Source organism: Tachypleus tridentatus, chromosome 8 (genome assembly GCF_004210375.1).
Source record: "Tachypleus tridentatus isolate NWPU-2018 chromosome 8, ASM421037v1, whole genome shotgun sequence".
Classification (NCBI taxonomy): Eukaryota; Metazoa; Arthropoda; class Merostomata; order Xiphosura; family Limulidae; genus Tachypleus; species Tachypleus tridentatus.
In genome coordinates, this window is record NC_134832.1 from 140457379 (window position 1) to 140467965 (window position 10587).

Sequence of the window (10587 nt, forward strand, 5' to 3'; positions counted from 1 at the left end):
CGTAGTACAGTCTTTTCCCCGAAGTCCTTCTTTACAAATCGCCCAAAGATTTTCAATAGTATTTAAGTCCAAAGAGTTTCCAGGCCAGTCCAGCACCTTTATTTGCGTTGTTGTAAAAAAATTCTTCACAAGTTTCGATGTGTGGCACGAGCCAGATCTTACTGGAAAATGCCAGATCCATCTGGAAATCTCTTTTTCAATTCTGGAACGACTCTTCTCTGCAAAACTTCGATGTACTGTGGTCCTCGCATCACACCTTCTACGATATATAAGCCTCTAACGCCACAGTAGCTGAAAAAGCCCTAAAACATCTTTTTCAAGGGATGTTTTACGAACTGACTGATGTGAGATACTCGATGTTTCTCACCTGGAGATCTGCAAACATGCAAACTTCTTTGACCCTGTACGAAAAAATGAGTCTCGTCACTGAATAACACATTCCTTTATTGTTCTTGCGTCCAGTTCTTGTATTTCAGACCCCATTGATACCGTTTTTTCTTCATTGAATTGGTAAGAAGTTGTTTTTTGACTGGTCTCCTTGCCCTTCTAACGCAATTTCGAATGACGTAATATTCCTCAAAATTTCATCATATGTCCCAAAAATAGATCGACCGTACTGTAAAACACAGCTAATGACGCCGTCTGTGTGAAAAAAATTACTATTAAAGGAAATCAGCGGGTCCAGCGAGCCTACACCGGCCGCCATGCTGAAAATATTGTAAAATGACCATTTGTTTCAATTAATTTGCACAAGGGTGTAACTGATCAGACAAACTCCCTTATTATATACTTCAAGATCAGGAAACTTTCACTCTTAAACACTACTGTATATTTATTATCAGTTCGTCAAGTTAGAGTTTCACGGTATTATCACATAAAACAGGTCTGGCCTGGTGATCAGCGTGCCGAACCAAATGAATCCAGTCTAAAAAATATATTAATTTATTTCAAATGGGAATATATATATATATAACGTAGTCCAATAAATAACACTTATTTTTTTATTTGGATATATTTTTAGTTTTATATGACTTTTCAGCCATAGAACCGAGTTTTAGTTCTCTCACTTACAAAGTTGTGGATACGTTATTTTAAACTTTGAAGTATAATATTGCCAAGCGTGTTAAGGCGTGCGACTCGTAATCTGAAGGTCGCGCCAAACATGCTCGCCCTTTCAGCCGTGGGGGCGTTATAATGTAACGGTCAATCCCACTATTCGTTGGTAAAAGAGTAGCCCAAGAGTTGGCGGTGGGTGGTGATGACTAGCTGCCTTCCCTCTAGTCTTACACTGCTAAATTAGGGACGGCTAGCACAGATAGCACTCGAGTAGCTTTGCGCGAAATAAAAAAACAACAAACAAAACAAGCTTATATGGAATTTTTGAGCAAAGCTATATAATAGCTATGTGCGCATAACCTCTTCAATTAAGAACTGGCAGTCTAGAAGAAAGGAAGCTAGTCAACAGAGCCCACCGCTAACTCTTGGGCTACTCTTGTCTGGCTAAGTAGTAACATATGTCCATTAATTTTATAGCGCAATCATGGCCTCAGAAATCAGAGCATGGTTATACGACAATAACTTATGAACTATAAACCTCAGATATCCAATCCGGCCGCACCCGACCATGTTTCTAAGCTAATCGCGAAAAAGATAGTAAAATTGTCGTATATAAAAATTTAAACTTGTCGCATAGACAAAAACAAATACTTGCGCTCAAATAATCAAATACGTATCAAAAAAACTAATCAGTTACATACGGAACAAATCTATCACATATAAAAGGTCAAATCTGTCACATACAAATGGTCAAATCTGTCGCATAAACAAGGTCAAATTTGTCACAACAAACGGTCAAATCTATCTCATAGAAAAAAGAAATCAGTCACATACAAAGATCTAATCCATTATATACAAAATGTCAAATTTGTCACATACTAAAAATCGGGCACTAAATATAAATATTTTGTGAGAACATGACCAATCTCTCTTGGTTAATAATATTACTTACGAAATTCTTTTGATTTTGTTTTACACCTTTATCCAAGGTCACAGCTGCCCAGATGAGGTTCGTTTATTCTTATAATGTCTAAATTACTTATATTTGCGTTGCTTGTCTTTAACAGAAGAGAAGGTAATCCATCACACTTTCTTATAGAAGTAAGCTAGCCGAGTAGGACAGAATTTAAAAAAAATACTTCACGACTTAACGGGACTATTTTACAAACTCACAAGAAATAAATATTATTACAAATCAATTATGTACTATGGAATGAGTGTGTATTTTCTTTTTAGTAAGACCCGGCATGGCCAAGCGTGTTAAGGCGTTCAACTCGTAATCTGAGGGTCACGGGTTCGAATCCCCGTCGCGCCAAACATGCTCGCCCTTTCAGCCGTGAGGGCGTTATAATGTGACAGTCAATCCCACTATTCGTTGATAAAAGAGTAGCCCAAGAGTTGGCGGTGGGTGGTGATGACTAGCTGCCTTCCCTCTAGTCTTACACTACTAAATTAGTGACGGCTAGCACAGATAGCCCTCGAGTAGCTTTGTGCGACATTCAAAAAACAAAACAACTGCTGAGTCATATATGCTTCGAATAAATGTCAACGTTTCTATGGTAACATAATCACCACGGCTGCAACGTGGCAGAACTGGCGTTCTTTAATCGATATGTAATTCGTGTATTTTAAGTCATACCCAGAACAATATATTACTGTAGTTAATTCTATTTAGGGTAAATAACATAAGATATATGAAGAAAGACACTACACCTACACTTTGCGATCCAGTGCACGTTTCGTAAAAACTAGGCCTTAACACTTTAAAACGACCCTTTTTATTTCAAATTAAATCAGCGCTACTTGGCTTAAATTTGATATATTTCTTCACCATTGTTAACAAAAAAAGAAAAGAAATTGTAATACAGCAACACCCGCCTTTAATATTTCATATGCTATCGTACTCTGAGGATTCCGCTATTTAATTTGCTCAGACGATACAGCAGACAGATGACTACGCCATATTTAAATATTTTAACTAACATGAGTGCTGTGCCGTATTTTATTTTATGCGTGTCTGTATAAATTTATCGTTTACTTCGATTTTTCTCTTGTGCCTCTGAAAGGTAAATGAACAATAGGCGTTGCAGCTGATGACCGTGTAATATCAGCCGTTCGTCAAGTCAGTTATTACTTTACGATCAGTTTTAAAATATTCATTCGTTCGAACGTTGGTTCAAGATGGATGTTGATCACGCCATAACATATAGATAATTTAAATGAAAATGAGTTCAATTTTCTTTATTGAAAATCTTAACTAATAAGCGCAGGTAATTTATTGTGTTCTTGAGACTAATATTGTTAACAGAGACTTTGCTACACTTGTAGCCCCTCCTCACAGAGGCACGTCTGGGGACTCACACTGACAGAAACCGGGTTTAAATACTCGTGGTGGGCAGCGCACAAATAGCCCTTTGTGTAATTTTCTGCTACGTTCCCAATAATCAGCCCACTACACCGATAATTCATGGCAGTGTATCAGTTACTTAAGATAACTCCCCGATGAGACAGTGGTTAGTCTGCGGACTTACAACGCTAAAACCAGGGGTTCGATTCCTCTCGGTGAAGAACACGGTATATAGCATCATGTGGCTTTACTAAAAAGTTTGTTTTATTTTTGAATTTCGCATAAAGCTACTCGAGAGCTATCTGTGCTAACCGTCCTAATTTAGTAGTGTAAGACTAGATGGAAGGCAGCTAGTCATCACCACCCACCGCCAACTCTTGGGCTACTCTTTTACCAACGAATAATGGGATTGACCGTCACATTATAACGCCCCCACGGCTGAAAGGGCGAACATGTTTGGCGCGACTGGGGATGCGAACCCGCGACCCTCAGATTACGAGTCGCACGCCTTAACACGATTGGCCATGCCGGGCCGATGACTCAGCAATAATTATGACATAATTTACAAACAGCCGAAACATCATCTTGGGTTTTATATTTTTATACAGTGGACAAACAATAAATGTACTAATTAGCAATTATAATATCGAGTGTGTGTGTGTTTTGTTTATAGCAAAGCTACATGAGGCTATCTGCTGAGCCCACCGAGGGAAAATCGAACCCCTGATTTTTTACCAGAAGCTCACATTAATTGGACATCGATTTAATTCCAGACATAAAATAATTTTACAATATTCATTCGTCATCCGTGTGTGTGTGTGTGTGTGTGTGTGTACTTAATTAATAGGCCCAGCAAGGCCAGGTGTGTCAAGGCACTCGACTCGTTATTTGAGGGTCGCGGATTCGAATCGCCATCGCACCAAACGTGCTAGCCCTTTCAGTCGTGGGGGCGTTATAATGTGACGTCCAATCCCACTATTCTCTGGTAAAAGAGTAGCCCAAGAGTTGGCGGTGGTTGGTGATAACAAGCTGTCTTCCCTCTAGGCTTACACTGCTAAATTAGGGACCGCCAGCGCAGATAGCCCTCGTGTAGCTTTGCGCGAAATTCAAACCAAACCTATTTAATAAATATTTGGCTTTTGTTTGAAACTTATGGTGAATTTTTAATTTTAGTTCTTTGTTCTAATTATATGTTTATTTGTATATACAGATAAACAGAGAAAATGTCCCTTTATCTGAATACTAATTTTCGTTGAAACTTTAAGATGATTTTGCATAATTTCGTGATTTTATTTTATACATATATATAGAGGGTGTAACTAACAATGTTAAAACTTTCACCCAAAGCCCACCATAGGGTTATCTGTGCATCAGTCATATGTAATATTGAGCTCCCACACTAAAAGGAAAGCATTTAGTTAATAACGTCCACAAACAGTTCTTGGGTTACCTTTGTCTGAGTGGATAAAAGGATTTGACCGTTACTCCTATAACGCACTACAGCCTTAAGACGCGGAGTGCTCTTTTTGTGGCAACGGATTGCGAACCAAAATTCTCGTCCGAATCATAATTCCAGAAAACTAGTCACTAGTCTCTTCCTGGCTCCACAACACTTTAATTATGCGAATATTTTGTTTTATTTTTCATTTTTTTTCATCTCTCTGTGATATGCGTAACATTAAATAAACAGAGAGAGAGAACTGTATTAAACGAAGGTCAATTTCAGTGTAAACTTGTAAAATAGCTCTACTATTTCTGATAATTAATTGACAGAAAAATTTTAAATCATTTATTGGTAGACATAATTGTATATTAAGGAAAGCAAAACTATCACTAAACATGATTTTCAAAAGTAAACTGAAAAGAAAAAAAAGGACACGATCAGAAACGAGCTTAGGTTTGTTCATAACCAGTTGAAGAGAACGCTATTAGCCACCAAGATATACTGAGTTGACACCAAAATGATGCCCAGCATGGCCAGGTAGTTAAGGCTTTAATTCTCAATCTGAGGAGCGTAGATTCGAATCCATCATCCCACGAAACATGCTCACACTTAAAGCAGTGAAGACATTGTAATGACCCACTCCATCCCCCATCAGTTTTTAAAAGAGTATCCCAAAAGTGAGAGATGTTGACTAGGTGTCTTCCTTCTAGTCTTTCACTGCTAAATTAAGGACGGCTAGCGAAGATAATCGTTGTATAGTTTTGTGCGAAATTTAAAACAAAAAACCAAAAGAAACAACACTAACCACTCAGTCCACGTTGAAGGGATACAAGTTTAAAACCTAATTGTTTTTATGAAAGTAAAAAAACAATACAAAACAAGGAAAGAATCTCCAATACTCCATAACACAAGTTGTTTCTGAATAAAAATTTAAGAAACATTTTTGAAGCGAACCTAAATGAGAATTATCTTTTAACATTCTAGAAATATTTCATAAATTTCGAAACATGATAGTTCTTACAATGCGTTTCACGGTTGTTTAGACTCGTTTTTACACTATTAGATTTTCTCTATCTCTTCTGAAGTAAGCAACAGATGATATATGGTTATTAGTATGAGAAATATTAATTATCGTCCCTGTAATACACATAACGAGAAATAGCTTATGTGACTTCCTTTCGTTTTGAGTAGAGTTTGTTTCCCTTGTCAGTTTCATGTAAAGTGTCATTTTCTTGTTTATCGGTAAAGAAATCCGATATCTCTTGAGGACAGACAAATTACAGCAAATAAGATTTTAATTTTTATATATTCCCCAAACTGTGAAATGGACAGACAAAAAAATTATCTTCCATTTTCACTAATTTATTCAAAACATTCAGATAAATTTTCGTTTTACAATATTTTAAAATAATTACGTTGACTTAGTCAATGTATTTTTGCTTTAAACCAACGAAGGTACTTTTAATTAATTCTTCACCGTAAAACTGTTTAATATTTCAGAAACTATAGTAATACGGAAATGTTAATTTTTTTTTATTTTGAAATGCAGTTTTATTCGTTCTCTCAGATGTGATAAAAAATGTAAACGCTAAGCCTCGAAGAATAACTTTATATACACCCGTGTCAATGAAAGAAAACACTTTTAGATCCCAAAGATCGCAAAGTAAACAATTATTGTTTTATTATTATAAATTAAGCACAATATATTTATAATTAATAGATATTTTATGAGTTGAACATTCTTCAGTTGATGGTCACTTATTTAGAATCATAAGTTCCTTCAGTTCGATAAAACAACTCTTATGAATGGTCGGATAACAACAGCAGGTAAAGGTATGTCCATTTCATCACTAAACCAAAATTTAATGAAAGAAAATACTGAAATGTGTCAAACAAAATACTGTTTTGAACCACAATCTACAGGGAAGGCACAGTTTAACGTTACGTGTTAATTTTTTTTTTAATTTCGCGCAAAGCTACTCGAAGGCTATCTGCGTTACTAATTTAGTAGTGTAAGACTCGAGGGAAGGCAGCTAGTCATCACCACCCACCGCCAACTCTTGGGCTACTCTTTTACCAACGAATAATGGGATTGACCGTCACATTATAACACACTCACGGCTGAAAGGGCGAGCATGTTTGGTGCGACCGGGATTCAAACCCGCGACCCTCGGATTACGAGTCGAACGCCTTAGCACACTTGACCATGCCGGGCCTACGTATTAAATACAGTAAAAAAAACAATAGAGTGTATATGTGCGTGATAAAGAGAATGTGTATTTGTTAAGACAATACGTGATTTCTAAACAAAACATTGCTTTAAGTCTATATGTCGATATTAGAGTTTGTTGTTGTAGTTAGTACGTTTTAGGTTCAAACTAGTATGTATAGTTTTCATTACAAAAAATGTTCATAATGTATATGAACACAATAATGCCTTGTTATCCTGTTAGATAATAGCACAAATATATATGTGTCTTATAATGTATTTGACTTTCATCTCAAAAACAATTTTAAGCTACCATGATTTATAAACTGTTACTAACACTTGAAGTTCCAATCAAAAACCCCAGCATGGCCAAATGGTTAAAGTACTCGACTCGTAATCTGAGGGTCGCGGGTTTGGATCTCGTCGCACCAAACATGCTCGCCCTTTCAGCCGTGGGTGTGTTATAATGTGACGGTCAATCCCACTATTCGTTGGTAAAAGAGTAGTCCAAGAGTTGGCGGTGGGTGGTGAAGACTAGCTGCTTTCCCTCTAGTCTTACACTGCTAAATTATGGACGGCTAGCGCAGATGGCTCACGAGTAGCTTTGCGCGAAATACAAAACAAACTAAGTCTAATCAAAACGAACGAATCCCATGTTCATCGAAAGGCTGACTCGTTTGTTTCAAATAATCCAGAGCATGAAATAGTTTCGATGTTAATATTCTGAGTAGAGAATTATTAGGTTTGAACTTGATGTTACGGTTCATAGTTATACCAGAATGTTAACTATTGACGTGTTTATCTCTAATATGAGTGTGTGTAATCCACGGTGAATAAAGAAACATTCTGACACACACACAATAAATAAAATTACTTTCGTTACAATGAATAATTAAAACCAGCGTTTCCTTTTCTACACAATTTAAAACTTATTAACTATTTATTGTGATTTTAAATATTATGAAAGTGTCGGTAATTTATTTGTATATAACTGCTGACGTCTCATCACGAGCGCGACACAAGATTAATAATTCTGAGATGCTGTGGAGCGAGATATGGTTTTAAAAATGTGTAGAAAATACCTCTGAATCTGTTTGAAGTTAAGAACAAAACAACACAATGGGCTCTCTGTGCTTTGCCCATCACGGGTATCGAAACCCGGATTCTAGAGTTGTAAGTTCGCAGATATGCCGTCAGATGAAGGAACAAACATGCACCCCACAATACAACTGAAGTATTATTGTATTATATAACATTTTAGGTTTCACCAATCGAAACCGCTCTAATAAAAAATGTCAGTGACTCTTAGTTTATTAGTTGTTCAGTTATACGTTCAATGATCTAAAACGCATTCCTCTGGTATACTTGATTAATAAATATATCTTACTTTTCAATGAGTAAAAATGCTTTATTTAAACAATAATAATGTATTTCGGTAGCTGTAAAGTGATTGGTCTGGAAATCAGAAGGTTTATGGTTCGCATCTCATTGCTACAAAAACATGATTTGTACTTTGGTCCCGTGGGGCTATGTAGAATGACGGTCAGCCTTCCTCCCCCTCAAATAGGTCAGAGTTGACGATAAGCGCTGTTGATTTGTAGCCTTTATCCTAGCCTGTCAGTTGAAAAGTAAGAACGAGTAGGCGCAGATAGCTCTTTGCGAGAAGCTTCCCCCCTAATTAAGTACAGATAGCCTAGTTGCTCTGCGCCATAAAACAACAAACCAACCAACCTTCCCTAGTGAATCAGCAGCATGTCTGCGGACTCAGAGTGTAGAAATCGGGTTTGATACCCGTGGTGAGCCGAGCACAGATTGTCCATTGTGTGGCTTCGTGCTCAATTCCAAATAATCCATAAAACTTTGCGAGAAAATTCCTTAACGAACGGAAAACCGAAACATCTAATCATCAGATAATTATATGAATCGTCAAAATTTTTAACATGTTAATTTGTAATCATCAGTTTAACGTTTCGTTTTGGTCGTTTTTTTATGTGTATTTTGACAAGACTGAATTGTTTACACGGAACTTCAGTACTAAGGGGAAGGGCCTATTTTATTCCCCATTTATTAATTTTAGTACAGAAACGTTTATTTGGACGATAAAACGTTCAATACTAAAGTTGTATGACACTTTAACTAAGTAGTTATGATAGTATATTTAACTCACTATTTCTATGACACTTTAACTAAGTAGTTATGAAAGTATATTTACCTCACTGTTTCTATGACACTTTAACTAAGTAGTTATGATAGTATATTTAACTCACTAATTTTATGACACCTTAACTAAGTAGTTATGATAGTATATTTAACTCACTATTTCTATGACACCTTAACTAAGTAGTTACGATAGTATATTTAACCCACTATTTCTATGACACCTTAACTCAGTAGTTACGATAGTATATTTAACCCACTATTTCTATGACACCTTAACTAAGTAGTTACGATAGTATATTTAACTCACTATTTCTATGACACCTTAACTGAGTAGTTATGATAGTATATTTAACCCACTATTTCTATGACACCTTAACTAAGTAGTTACGATAGTATATTTAACAAACTTTACCTTTTGGTAGAAGAAAGGCCTAGTGAGAGCTAAACACCTCTCTATAGCCATCACTGTAGCCACACTGCCGGAGGACAGGCCGAAGGCCCGGAGAAGGACCCGAAGGACACAGAACCACCTAGGAATTACCAGCTCCTCTGGCCAAAGATAAAGCTGCATATACATGAGAAGGAAAGATCCCACTAGTGCTAAAAGGTCGTTCCAGATCAAACACCGGACCATCAGGGTCTGTTTCCGATTTCGAGGAGTTTCTGCTCGCTTTAGAAGGACCAAGGAACAGATATTTGCTCCAACGCCAAAACACACAAGAAACTTATAAGAACTTGATTTAATGTAGACAGGTGTCGCATAGATCCTTCCGTCTCAAGATCATCTTGGTCAACCAACACGTTACCGTAAGACCGTATTGTGGTATTCCAGTTGGACAATGTACGATTAGCTTCAGTGGACATCGCTGTTTCTATCATCTTTCACGTTGACTGACGAGGACTGTATTCAAAATCATCTCACACAAAAGCTATCGAGGCTTTCACGTGCAATTCCTTTCGCAATGTGTTGAACTCCTGTTTTTACCTCGACACTTTATGCAACAATATAACGCTAACGTTAGTGTTATATCTCAACAGCTTTTTATTGTCTCTTTAGCTAGAACTCGTAACAGAAGAGCAGAGCGAAAATTTCAACAATGTCGTTTTCAACACATTGTCACAATCATCGAAAGAATAAAACTAAATAAATATACGGATCAAAATCAGATAGATAATGGCTTCATGATAGAGATACGTCAACTTATAAAGTAATCGTTTGATTTTGTTTGGTCAATCACGGTTTACTCCAAGTTCGAAAGAATCTATCGATGATATGACGTAATAAAAAGTGGCTATCTTCTCCAGCCAGCGATTCACGTTTTCCAAGTTTAAGAGAACATAAGAATTACGCTCACGCAAATCTTCACACGC

General features: G+C 36.8%; 1 pseudogene across 1 annotated transcript in view; it reads right to left on the reverse strand.

Annotated features, from left to right (window-relative positions):
* Window positions 1-10100, reverse strand: part of LOC143223620 (uncharacterized) — a 67596-nt pseudogene extending 57496 nt beyond the window's left edge. The window contains exon 1 of the transcript XR_013012983.1: window positions 9629-10100. The product of XR_013012983.1 is annotated as an uncharacterized LOC143223620 (transcript). The remainder of the gene's footprint in view (window positions 1-9628) is intronic.
* Between the last annotated feature and the right edge of the window lie 487 nt (window positions 10101-10587).